General features: G+C 37.9%; 1 protein-coding gene across 5 annotated transcripts in view; it reads right to left on the reverse strand.

Annotated features, from left to right (window-relative positions):
* Positions 1-13,679, reverse strand: part of MAST2 (microtubule associated serine/threonine kinase 2) — a 181,568-nt gene that overhangs the window by 131,507 nt on the left and 36,382 nt on the right. The window lies entirely within an intron of this gene.

Consider the following 13,679-nt stretch of genomic DNA (forward strand, 5'->3'; position numbering starts at 1 on the left):
ATCTTCTTGGTTATGAAACTCTGACTAATTAAATACAAATTAAAATTGAATTGAAAATAAATATCATTTTCTTTAAAACATCATCCCAAACAATCTTACTTATTCCTATATATTCAGTTATAGAGAAAGTAAATACAGCTAATTTTATGATGAGAAAATGCACTACCCTAATACACTGTCACCATGGCATATGCAGCACACTGTGTCAAGCTATTTCAGTAATATTAATAAGCTGGCCAAAAAAAAAAACCCCAAAATATAAAAACGTGAGATGTAGAACATACTCACATAAGGCACCAATTACTTTGTAATTGCCTTAAAGCATCAGCAAGGTATGAACAGCAGCATGTTAAAAAGGTAAATTTATTTTCCTCAAAGGAAGTTAAACAATAGGACAGGCATGGTTAACTTAATAGGCAACGTTCATGGTCTATAAACAATTACTTATGCTAGCAAGTATGTAATAGGCTATATCCCATCCCATTACAATGCAAAGGGAGAAAAAAAAAAAGAATATGGTGCTTTCAAGCACAAATCTATTCCCTATCCATCTCACACAAGATTTTGGAGCTCGTTCACTTCCAGCAGTTTGATTCCATAAGCATCAGTTCAGTTMTCACACCCCACTGACACTGGCACAGATTATTGTTTGTCATACCACTGCAACTGAGCACAACTTCCACAGCACCAGTACAAAATAAAACTTCACTAGCATGTTCGAGTTCAAAGCAAGTTAGAGTATTTATTTCAACAATGAGAGCTGCTGAAAATAAAATATAAATATTATTTGCATTATTGAATCCTGGCTTTGGATTACTGTGCATCTGAAGCAATAAAGAAGCATATGTCTTAAATAAATGAGAATATTCAATCTGCTTTGACATTTAATTTTTAATTAATGCTCAAGTAAAATGGCTACTCTAGGACAAGTCTGACAACACATGTAACGGATTTTTGCATGCATCTATAAAAGTGAAGTTCCAAAAATAAGGTAAGTTTCATAGTTTATATACTTCACTTCTTACCATAGGAATAGTCACTAAACTATTCAACATAATCCAAAATATAAAAAAATATATTTTATTACTGTACACAAAATCCTGCTCTTCAATAGTAAAATACACACTAGGTGAAAACAGAAAACCTCAGTCTAAGTATCATTGTTATGTACACAGTCAACCTGATTTACGCCAAACAATTGTCAGCATTTTTATGAGACTGTCAACATTACAAGCAGAAGAATAAATAAAAGAAGGCTGGAGTTACACTTACCTGCAGCCCTCTTCTTCGAAGGATACTTGAATCATCCATATTTCCACTGCTGATCACTAAAGCTCACTTGCTTCTCGCTAGCTTTGCTCTCTAACTGTTAAAGAAGTCCATTATTTTCAAACTTTTCTCCCCCTCCCAYTCCCCCTCCATCCACTTGCTAAAAATAGGACATGGTCTTTCACTTGCCTGTCATGAAGAACTGCAGCCACGGTCTCTGACTATCTGTACGTAATTTTGCCTGCCTCTCTGTRGCAGATTTAGCAGGTCACATTGCAAAAAATCTGTTCGACTTTCCTAAATCTTTTCAAGGTTGGATGTCTCATTCCCCTCATACACACAACGAGCTACGAATATATAATAATAATATAATARCAAGTCCACGTAAGACCAAGGAGTGGAATTTAATTTGGATCCCATACACACGTATTTTTGTTTTATTTCAATTTACTTGAGCTGTTGTAAGGGATCAGTAAACTAAAACAGCTGCCTTCGTTTACTGTGTATAATAAGCTCACAAAATCCAGGTCACATTTCCTTTAAAAAATACACYGTCACCCTAACTAAAAAAGCAATACTGCAGGCACACAGAGTACCCTGGCACCTGAAATCCAGAAAAAATCTCACTATGAAAAACAAAGAAATCTTATTTTTCCCAATTCTGAAAAATTCCTTTACTCCTTTCCAAGACAAAGCAACTGTCAGATTCTTCAGATACTGCCACACATTCTTTTGTTTCTGCTATCTCTGAGGTATGCTGGGCTCCTCGTATGCAGCAAGCACGGCACATTCTTCAGCTCATAGCTGAGATCTTGCGACTCTCATGTGCTGAAGGCTCTGGAACACATGTTGCAAGTTCTGAACATTTAAGAATTCATTCATCTATTCATCACTGACAGAGCTGTCTGAAGTAGCCCTTCCCTCATCGTCATCCATGGCAAAAAGGCAGGGGGAAAAAAAAAATCTTAAAAAAGGAAAAAGGACAGTTCAGCTGAGGCTTTTTCAGTCTGTCCTGCAGTTTCTGTTTTCCAGCTACCTCCACACAGACAACTCCAGCAAGGTCAAAAAAGGCTTTGCCCCTTTAGGTCCATTATGCCAATGCCATTTTAAAACACGAGCATACAGAATGTGTTGAAAAATAAAACAACAATAAAGCTTCTAGCTATACCGAACACCATTTCAGTAAAAATAAAAATCTAGGTATGTTCATCCCAGCATCATTTAAATTACTGAGCATGTCAAGAAGCCTTTGTCCTACACATGCCCTTTTCTATATTAAAAAGGAAAAAAGAAAATATTGCAAATATAATGAACAACCTACTGCCGCAACGACCTTSAATTTTTTAGCAGAAAGCTGAAGCAACAGATTTCATCTCCTGATAGAAGCTTAGGAAGCGTCTATTTATAACTTCTGAATATAAACACTATTTAAAAAAGAACCTAACTTCAGACTCTGAAGGATTTCATGAGATACATAAATCAAACTTCATCGAGAGCTGTGTTTATGAGGGGATCTCAGCCAGACATCCTCAAGTGTGCAAATGCAACAGCGAGCAGAGCCCAGACCGTGGGCTGCCTACCACAGCTCGATGGAGTGTTCCTGTTCCCACAGTTATGACAGCTGCAAACCCAAAAACAGTCTCCACACAAGCACACAGGTTGGCGGTGCTTAAAGGAGCGCAGATTTACACGGAAATCTTTAGCTGATCTTCATGCTAAGTGACCGAGTCACATGAGCTAAACACATCATTGTAAAGTCAGCTGAAAGCAGATACAACTCAATCCCATTCACCAGGCTTTTTTCTGATCCTCTGCGGAGCGAGTGTGGTCTTTTATTGTGAGTAGCTAATAAATCCTCCTCCTGCCGTCCCTCCTTCCATCTGCCGTTTTAAACAGGCGAGCGCCGAGTGAGGGCTGCAGCGCCTTTGTGCGCTCCGGAGAGGGCAGGCAGCTCATTTGCATCGAGTCTACTGTACCATATAAAAACCTGCGCTAGTGAAAACAACTCCATGAGCCACTTCATTTTAAAGGAACAGCATCTTCTTTTGCAAATGTGCCTGGGAAACATCGAGCCGGCCACAAAACTCCGCGTGAGAACTTGAGGATGCGTCGCCGGGGAGGARGGCAGCAGAAAAATGCAGATAAAGCTCTGTTTGAAAGCAGGCAGGAACATAAAATGATCACAGGACTTCACTGTGATAATATTTATGATGGATTTTTATCTCATGYCCTGCATTTTGCCATCAAGTAAGTTTCCTCAGAAAAAAAAATACAAAATGCTAACTTCAGTTATTAGACATTAGTACCAAACAAATTCTATTTTTACTTAAGAAAATCTCTTAAGAGAAAAAAAAAAAACCACTTTGGCATGCATGCTCACACACATTACATGCACTTTGCAATTTATTTTAGTCTACAGTAGATTTTAGAAATATTTATATTAGACCATGCACTAAGCAGACCATTGATCTTACCTCTTCTGACTAACACCACCAGCATTAAACAACGCATTCTGTGAGAGGAATCAAGGCTTCTTAATAATTATGCAACACCATTCTCATTGTATTCTCCTCCTAARTCAGTCATTAAATGAAAAYGTTTAAGCCAGATAACAGTAGTATGTAACCATAACTTATTTCCACAACCTAACTGGAAGCRTTCTTATTGGCACATACACATCTAATCCTTCCTGGATTATTTACCGTAATATTCAGACATTGCCAATTCTCAATATGTCTTCACAAGTGACTTGTAATTGATTGAGGCTGGCATGAGTCTCAAAATACCATGAGAATCATCTGTTCTCTTCCAAATTTCAAGCTTTCTTGGGGAGGATGCTCTCAAATTGGCTGCCTGCCACACTTACCCAGTTTCTGGGGTAGAGAAGCCAATTGGGGCTGCTGAAAAAAAGCAGGCATGGCTTTTCCTCCAGCTTCCCTCTCCCCTTCCCTTCTTCAGTGCAAACAATGTTTATTTGTCAGAGCAAAAACCACCACCAAAAACATCACAAATGGGGCGACAACCTTTTCCTCCCTCCTGTTTAACTGTTAAAACTCATCCATTCTCCTTTTTTTCTTCCTTCAGCAAAACCTAACACAGAAAATCAGTGATGGAAGAGGATGGGAGAAAATACTTAACATCAAACTGAAACAAGCAATGGACAAATGAAATTTCAAAGCAACTCACTGACATGGAAAACTTTTCTTACAAAATGCTACCTTTAGAAATTTAAATTTATCCATCATTTCACCAAGAGATTACGCCAACCTTAGACATTCACTTTAACATCCAAAAGGTCTGCAGGTAAGTTTCCAATTAAAGTTTGCATGTAATATTGAATCCTTTAAGAATTAAGAGTACGTACCTTAACACTCCACTAAAAAAATTAGGAAGGGGAATAAAACCAGGGTATTCAAAGTTGGTTCACCAATAACTTTAGTAAGCTCCTAACTCAATTCTTCCTCCCTCCATCAAATTTACATTGAGAAGGAGAAAATTTTGCTTTGCTCTGGAGCAACAAGGAAAGAGAATGGATAGTGTAGTATTGGGATCGCTTGGACATAATCCAACCAATTCCTCTTCAGCTTCAGCGCTTAAAAAAAGCTCTTTAAAAAAAAGCGCTTAAAAAATGTTCTTTATTCACTCTTTATAAGAAGACATCAAGAAATTGAAAGAGCCATGAACTTCCAGTATGTTCCTGCAAGGGTTAGCCTGGTAAGTAGGGAAGAACAGTTTATCAGTCTGCTTGGGATGAAATAAATGAGGCTAAGAGCAATTTCCAAAGAAACAAAAGGAGCTACTGCTTTACACAACAGTCACATTGGGCTATTTCTTGCTGTAAAAGGCTGGAGAGGAAAAAAATCACAAGCACGGATAGAAGTGTTTGGACAAATTCATTGAAGAATCTGCCAAGAACTTTTAAAAGAGGRAAACACACTCAGAAGATGACCCAGGGTCACAAAGAGTTGCAAGTGTTCTGTGAAGAGACTCTGCCTTAAGACACCTGCTATCAGCTGCCATCAGAGACAACCTACTGGGCCCAGCCAGGGCAATCATTCTGTAGTTTTCTTTAAGTAGAAAGTACAAACGTGTCCCTTGCTGAAGACAACAGTGTCTTGCATCCTACAAGGCATCAACTTGGAAAAGGAATGAGGTGTAACAGTTAATTTGTAAACTGAAAAGTAATTCTAAAAATAGTGTGTACCTATGACAGTTCAAGGAAGCTCTGAAGAAATGAGTGTTAGGGGCTCTAGATGKGATATTGATGACATCACCATGGAAAATCATGTCTGCTACTGATATTTCAAGATTAATATTGGTAAAATGAAAGGTACAAAATAAAGGTTTTCACAGTAGAAAAACATCAGGGTTGAAAGACTTCAGGAAATCAATCTCCCTAAATCATCCCAGGAAAGACCACAAGTATGACAAGGTATTGAAGATTATTAAAAGAACCTGGAATTTTACCTTTCACACACTAGACAGCAACCAACCCTACCTGTCAGAGGTCTCTGGAAGGGGTCTCTGCTTGGATTCTGGTCAGCATTTAATTTCTTTTGGCAATAAGAAATATAATTTATGCTGATTCAGACCTCATTCCACTGCRGCTACCAAACTCTATCACTTCCCTGTCTTGTAGAAAAATCCAAGAGGTCAACACATTTCCAAGGTGAAAACARCTGGAGTTTTTCATCTATTAATTTCAGTATATCCAAAACAACAATTCTTTTCAGCTGTTCTGTAGCCCATGGGTTTTCAAACAGCACCAGTGGAAGATGACCAAGGGCAGACCAATTTCACAGTCAGGAAAACAATGACCACAGGAAGCCACTATGAAGTCCTGTGACTGTTCCTGTGTATAATACATTTTACTAAAACATAATTGAGAAATCCTGAATAAGCTGTTACCCTATTACTCACATTTTCTACTCACCAAAGCAACTGCAAAGAGGGATAAATAAAAAAGGAGTCTGTTTCTACTATATTAGAGAGTGCATTTACATATGCACAAAGACATATCTCTGTAGAATCACATGGCTCATCTCTGAGCTGTGTTCAGTTTGCATATTATATTTTCTACTCTGAATACAAAATACTTTCTACGTACCTTAAATTGTAATTGAAATTTGCAGTGTATCACTCAACTGAAAAAACTAAGAATAACTAAAACAGAGAAAATAATTTTGCTATGACTTCCTAGGCATTTCAGGCTTTTGRCACTGCATCCTGACATCTTTTGGGGTTTATACCATTTCATCAGAATCTAAACCTACCATCTTACCATAAAAGCAAAACCAGTAAAGGTCATCTTGACAATCAAATCATCACACTGTGGATCCAAAATGTGTGTGCTCTCTAGCACAGCTTAAGTGAATCCAACTGTTGGACACCTTAAACTCATAACTCTACACGTCTAAGTCCACTTATATTGACCACTTAGAAACTTTTGATATTTCATATTAACTACAAAAACACCAGAAAGCCTCTCACACAACATACACTGGATACATGGTGTGAAGGGTGTCAGCACTACACAAAAGGATGATCTTGTGATGAAGATCAATTCATGTTTTGCCATACAAAGAGTGCTCCCATCCAAAAATCAGGCTAAAAAGACCAACAGCTTTTCAATTTTCYGCAGCAAGATGCAATGTTTTTAATTACATTTTTTATTACCAAGGAACTTTTTGAACCAATTCCCTGATCTAAAGCACTGAGAGTCAAAATTTACATTTTTCATAATTCCCAACTCATTATAGTTTTTACTCTATTTAATCAAAACTAAAAGCAACAAGACATCAAGCTGTGGGAAACTTTAAAGCTATAACATTTCCTTACATAACATATTGTCTGGTGGGAAAAAAAGATCACTTTCCAAAATTTTATACACTGACAATTTCAGTGAATTTTTTAAGACTCTGGTAACATTATCTGCACAAAAAAAAAAATGAGCCAAATGTTTCACTGTCAAACTGAAACTTAAGTGCTTGGGGCTTTTTTATTTATTTTGATCAAGCTGTGTTTATCTGGAGATTTAAAAACGTGTCTCTTTGAGATACACTGACAGACTAYTGAAACCAGGAAGGTTGATGAGGTAACTTGTTTAAAAAAAAAAAAAAGAAAAAAAAACCCACAACTTGGCAGCCAACCTAAGGAAACTCGCCTGACAGCTTGTCTGAATTTCTTCTGGATGTCTTGCCTATTTACAAGATTCAGTTTGATAAAGTAAGACCTTTGGAGCAAAGCTGTGCATTAGCAATGAACCACAGCAGGAACTCATCCTKAACCACCGCTTACGAGGCTTGGTCCCTGAAAAAGAAACGCTGAAAAAAATGTGTAAAATCCTCAAGGTTTACACAATACTCAGGCTTTCACAGCGCATTTTCTGTTCCCAGTTTGTTCGGTTCAGATTCCTGGGCCAGACTGCCCCATCCCCCACAGGCAATGCCTTATGAAAGGCGGCACTCCCACTCATCTCCCATACAAATGTAAATTYGCTGCCGACAAGGCTGGAGGGAACAGTTCATTCATCTACAGCCCCACTGTTTCCATACTGTACTGGAGAAGGTATTTGCACAAGAGCCACCAGCTTCCAGGCACAACCTTGGCTCAAGCCCCTCTGAAAGTGAAAATCTTTGCAAAGGAATCTTCAATTAAATTTAATATTTATAGGAAATGTTAGATTCACCACGCAAATTCACGTTCAGGAGTTAAACTGCCATTAGAACAGAATGGAAACCASCGCCTCTCGTGCTACATTTCAAATACGATGCCATTTTTAAGAGACATAATTTTGACAGGCACAAAAGCCTTTTTCAAYACAGGCTGCGAATTTAAACCTGAGGAAAATATAATTTCTGGTTTGTAAACGTTTTGATGACATTACCACACTCAAGTTTCTGTTACTTTAAGACAACCCTTGTGCCTTAGAGACATTAGGACTGAAATCTCAGTGATGAGTAACTCAGATCAGAATGGCAACAAACCCAAAGCTCAAGGACTCAATCCCAGCTTGTGTGTTTCCCAAATGAAGCTATTGRCATTTACTGAAAAGTTTATAGAAACAAAGCCTGTACTTTCAAGAATCCCACAGGAAAGATGTTATGAATCCAGTTAGCCCAGAAGCTATTTTGCCTTAGAAACTAGCTCTATAAAGCAACAAATTACAGATGCACCTCATATCTCATGCAAACACACGCTGATAAACACTCCCAAAATTTTACTGTACACAAAACATTTCCTGCACCATCCACACTCCTGACTAGCAGCGTTCTTCCTGCAGCCTCACCACAGCAGCAGTGGTTTGCATATACAAACTTCCCTTTTTGGTAAACTCCTCCCAAACTTCCCTGCTTCCAACTCTTGCTTCATCAATAAAGCCGACTTTTAAGTACAAGCTAGACAATTTTTATGGAGAGATAGCACTTACTTTACAATTAAAGGAGTTTTAAGGACAACAAACTGCGGAGGWATGAGACTAAGCCAAGTGTATTTCACTGTATCTTCCTTCCACCTGTATCTGTAGGATATTTGTCATTTTGGACACTCATTTCTTCAGMACWAACACTTGATGCTTCATGAGACAARGAACCTCGTTCATTACACTGGCAAAATAGTTACAAATAATGATTCACACAATCATATACACTCATTAGGAAAAAACCCATGAGCAAAAATGCCATGAAAGTCAACAACTGCCTTTTCTTTCATTATTCAGCTCAGAACAGAGTCTACAGCACTGAATATATTTTTCCAGCTTAATCCACATGCAATTTATTTCACTATACCATGAATTTTACCTTGGTTTCCAGCTGACATTAAAGTGTTTAAACAAGACACCAAAGGTTGTACCATTTTGCTGGCTTAAGACCAACATGATATACATTCAAACACTGCCTTTGAAAYAAATACTTGGAGATAAGCCAAAACATTTGCAATTAGAGGGCTTTATTCTCTCCTACTCTCCTTGTTTGTACCTGACTAAGCTCTCACATCAATATCTAGGGAGGAATCTCATAGCAGTTTTTTAYTGATGGATTCTGACAGGTTTTTATTCTTCCGTTTCTGGTCTCAGACAAAACTTTGCTATTGATTTCTCACAATTTTGTCATMCCCTTAAAGTGCTCGACAAGTTAAAAGCTTTTTTTATAGATATCCCTTTTCCCAACATTTATCCACTAAACTTGAACAAAAACTGGAAGAAAGATAAAAAGAATAAATTCATTCAGGATTTCAAAGATTTACAGTATAATAATAATTTTTTTTCAATTCTCCCTCTCCTCCAGGATCTGCATCAGACCTCCCATTTTTATGAGTTCTCCTGGCTTTTTTTTTTCCTTTGAAAGCTATTTTTCATTTAAAAAAAAAACTAGAGACATAATAATAATTGATGATCTCTTAAACTTTTTTTTTTAAATAAAATCAATTACATTCAACAGGGGAGAGGAAACAAAAGATAGTAAAATTGTTGATTTAAAGACTCAAAGAATATTTCTCAGAGGAAAATGGTGACATTTTAAAAGGCATGTGAAGACATGCCTCCTTCCATAAAAGCAGCAGGTAAAAAAAGGCTTGGATTTCGATTTAATATGCAAATACACATATTTAACATTTCTTGATACAGTCACATTTTACTCCAAATTAAACTCAAACACAAAATTCTTACATGTGACACTATAATATTGCCATGTCCACCAGCAAACATTTCATAAAAATAAATGTGCTTCATGGCARCAGCAGTATCTTTACAATATATATTCTTCAAAGCATTCAGACCTACTACTGAGTTACTAATACAACATTGACCAAAGCAGTTGAAATCTTCTGTTCTTTGTTTAAAAAAAAAAAATCTGAGCTCACCAGAAAAAAATTGAAATATCATTTTCATGCATCATTTGAATTGTCACCTGGGCTTTTTGTCTCTAGAACTGAYAGAGAATATCAATGTGTTAATTGAAACAAGCACTATGTAATCCACAGGACATCTTTAGCATATGTTTCCTTCCAAGACTGACAAGAGCCTTTCTTGGATTTTTCAGCACCAGAGCCTGACGTTTCCATTTTCAAGCTAAAAATACTAACAAAAATCTTACACTTTTACATAAATATGTATTTTCCCAGCAGTATCTTTCCACAGGAATCAGACACGCTGTATCAGTTTTGAGACCTCAAAAAGGAAAATGTGAGTGCRGTAACATTGGCATGAAAGTGTTGAAAACCCCATCCTTAAAGCTGTACTTCTCTTCATAATTCAAAAGGCCCAGAAAAATAAATCCAATCAGAAACCTAGCTCCATGATAGAACRTTCTTACTGATGAAGGAGAATGAGATAGTGGATGTAACAAGGCAAAGCTCAATACTCAAAGCTATCATAATTTAAAATTAGACATAATTATCCTTAACAAAACCAGGCACTGTGGAAAGGGGCTTTGGAACAGCTGCTCCTCTTCAATTTAAATGCTCATTTGTTTTACATTGACCTAGAAATCAGTATCCTCCTAACCAAAAGCCAATTAGATAATAGTCTGTCTTTCAAGCTTGTAGAATACTAATTTTTTTAATGTCGTTAGTAGTGAAAAGCAAAGAAATAAACTGCAGATGATGCCACAAGTACGCTCAGCCCCAATATGCACAACTAAAAYGTGAGGGTTCCCTTCCCTTCTCTCTGGAAGGTCAGATTTGCAGCCCAGGGAAGACATCCATCACTTCCTTGTGCTGACCCTGCAGTGCAGTCCCAGCTTGGGACAGCCACAGGACACTGCAAAGGCAAACATGTGGAAAGATCTTCAATTTGCTGGAGTAGCATCTCACCATTCCTTCCACAGCAAAAGCAACGTGCCAAACTGACAACAGGGAAGCATTTCAAGAAGTATTTCAAAAGCTGCCCTTCCAACCCTGCCCAGAGTTAGGCCATGAACATCAATGTTTTTGGAAACAGAAGGATGTCAGATTCTTTCCCTGCTGCAATATAAACAAGCTGCTTCTCGAGCAACAAMAATTAAAGACCCCCAATTTCTTACAGGCTTGAGTTTGGCTTTTTGCCTCTTGCTCTCTCCCACAGTCCTGACAAAGGTAACTCTGGCTCTCCCATTTTACTTGCACCCAACTGGAGACAGMACCTCCCCCAGTTAATCCAGCACTGTCATATTTCAGTGTCAACCAGTGCTGCCAAACCACAATAAACAACGAACTGACTGTCACCGAGAGAATGTGAGGGGGTGTCTCCTACTCAGTTCCAATTCTTATAGGATTGCAATTACAGTTATTTTTGACATTTTTTATTCTGTTCAAGCCTGGATGAAATTGGCCAGTGGCTTGGAAGTTACGAGGAAGGAAGGAACAATTGCAGAAACTTTGATTCCCTACTAGTATTCAGTGTTTCTGGCAGTCATGTTCATTTATACCATTACTTTCAATTTTGGTTAAAGCCAAAGCCAAAAATACATATTCATCTACAGAGCTGTTCCYGTTCTAAAGAGACAAAATGATGATGAATGTCAGTTTGATTACACTGAAATACAAAGCCATAACATTTCTTGGTCTTCTGAGACTTGGCAGCRTCTCTAGAGAAAATTCTTTCCATGAAAGAAGAAGAGCCTTTTCTAAATGTATCAACAAAATAAGCTTCTCAGAAGGGGGGTATCATAGTGAGTCTGACAGGATCAAGCAAGAAACCAATTAACACAGGAAACTACATAAGAAAACAGAMACTCAATTTTACCAAAACATTAGGTCTTCCTGGAAGAAAGAAACACTGACAATCATCAGTAGCAATTCACAGCTCCATGCTGAAAAAGAATCTGTTAGTGMAAAAGGTGGATGTTTTAATATTGAAAGGAGCCTTCCAAAACTGCTGAAGTTGTGAAGTAAACAAGCCTATATTGACAGAATGATCTCATAGCAGAACACAAATCTGTACAGTCAAGGTGGAATTCAAGGGAAGCAGAAGCTCTTTCCAGAATAGTTAATGAAGCTGAAGAAACCCCTGTCTCCTTAGGTTTCCTTCTGAAGCCACTGAAGTAGAAAGCAAATAAATGTAAGTGTGAACTGCAATGGACAAAACACAAACATGAAAACAGCAGCAGCATTCTAAATATACCTCAAAGTTATCAGACATCAGCATTATCAGTTGATTGTAGTGGTTTGCTCTGTCCTGGGCTCCTGAATTTCCCACACTAGCAGCTCCCTTTCCTTCTCAGTACTGCCTTCAAAGCWGCTTTTGCAACAGGAAGCAGAGGAAAAGCCAAAGTCCATTCCTACCCAGCCAAACGAGTAAGCAGATTATCCAGGAGGTTTCAGAGCAGCTAGGACAATGTCAGTCCCAGGCAAAAATAATTATTTTAGTCCAGTATTAGTTTTTCCAAAGAACAAGTAGAAGTAGCATCACAGCATTAGCTGTTGAGATTTTCATGGGAAAAAAAAAAATAAAAGTTTGCAAATAAATCACTGTGGCTTCTGAGAAGAGTCCTTAGGGGCCTTTAGATGGGAGAGGTAGAGGTTGGGGTGTTTAAACTATTGCCTCAGCTTATCAAGTAAACATGTAAACCATCAGACTTAGAATTGTTCAAAGCTTTCAGCCTGACTGCAAACTACATTTGTAACGAAAATGTATCTCTATGAAACAGCAAAACTTTCTGGGTTAAGAACCTGCCAATCAATTGAATTTTTAAAAGTACCTGTCAGAAGAATTGCTAGGGAATATGACCTTTCCATGTCAAAAGAACAGCCATGCATATAACATTAGATATAAGGGAGAAATTATTCACTATGAGGGTGGGGAGGCGCTGGTCCAGAGAAGTTGTGGATGTCACATCTCTGGAAGTGTTCAAGGCCAGGTTGGATGGAGCTTTGAGCAACCTGGTCCAGTGGAAGGCRTCCCTGCCCATGGCAGGGGTTGGAACTGGRTGATCTTTAAGGTCCCTTCCAAACCTTTCTRTGAGTCCATGATTTGAATGSGTGACACTGATGACAAATATTCTAATAGCAGAGTATAAGCAGTGAGGTCAATGCTGTCAGGGTGATCTGAATGATTTGCTCTGTGCACATACAGTGTTGATGCAGCCAAATGGTAAATTACACTCGTAGGAATTAGGATTTAGGCAACTACAGTATGAAGGGAACATCTGCAATTTTAACTTTGTGAATCTCTCATGGATCCCTTTTTTTAAATACTGGTATTCAATTTGCCATTTTTCAGTCCTCAAACTATTTTAAGTAGTTGGCTATACAGCACAAACAGTAGTTCACACATTTCATCTTCGAATTATTTTAAAGCTCTGTCATTATCTCCTTTTACTCACTGAATTAACAACCTACTCTAGCCTGTTTCTAACCATTCTACTTTCCTTTTAACCATTCTTATTCAGAGGTAGGATGGGGGAACAGTACATTTCTCTGCCTTGAAGAAGTGG

Source organism: Malurus melanocephalus, unplaced genomic scaffold (genome assembly GCF_030028575.1).
Source record: "Malurus melanocephalus ecotype Western Australia unplaced genomic scaffold, MMel_1.1 scaffold_28, whole genome shotgun sequence".
In the NCBI taxonomy this organism is placed as follows: Eukaryota; Metazoa; Chordata; class Aves; order Passeriformes; family Maluridae; genus Malurus; species Malurus melanocephalus.